Source organism: Vombatus ursinus, unplaced genomic scaffold, assembly GCF_900497805.2.
Source record: "Vombatus ursinus unplaced genomic scaffold, bare-nosed wombat genome assembly UNPS02014768.1, whole genome shotgun sequence".
Lineage (NCBI taxonomy): Eukaryota > Metazoa > Chordata > Mammalia > Diprotodontia > Vombatidae > Vombatus > Vombatus ursinus.
The window spans coordinates 37027341-37028068 of NW_020954546.1; positions in this window are offsets into that span (position 1 = coordinate 37027341).

Here is a 728-nt window from a genome sequence, read left to right on the forward strand (position 1 = left end):
TCTTATCACAAGGAGGCCTTGACAACTGCAACCTAGTAATTTTCCAGAGGTCATACTGGGCCTGTGGTCCCTTACAAACGATAAGAGTCCAATGTATGTAAATCATCATGTTCCTTACTGTGAGAGATACAGCTATGTTAACTATGTTCTGGCTTACTCTCCCAGAACCATGCTGGCTATATTTGCCCCATTGAGTTCTAGGGATACCCTGAGGGCTTGGAGGTGTCTCCTCTACTGCCATTGATCCAAGCCCTGTTATGTCTAACCCCCAGGGTTAGGTGTCAGTGAATAGCACTCCAGTGCCATTTAGCCAATTGACGTCAATTACCTTTTACAAAGGGAATTTACTCCAAGGATATGGTAAAGTATTGACACCAAACGACTCCCCCCCCAAAAAAACCCTCCAAGGTCCCTTCTCCCCTATCCCACCTCAAGCTCCAGGGAAAGTGGGCAAACTATTAGCACAGTTACTGTGTAGTATTTGTCCTACCAAGTTGTTCATGTCCACATACGAGGTGTCTGCCGGATGGATCCTTGTCTGAACTACTACTCCTGGGCTGGATCCAGAAGGTCACTCCTTGCCCCTTGGACATGAATGCTGGAACAGTGAGCTATTGCTCTCCTGCCTTTTTAATACTCACAAAGTCAAGGTGTCCAAATCTTTCACCTAAAGTAAAAACAAACAAACAAATGCTGAGGCAGGTAAAGGACCCAGACCTGAAACTACA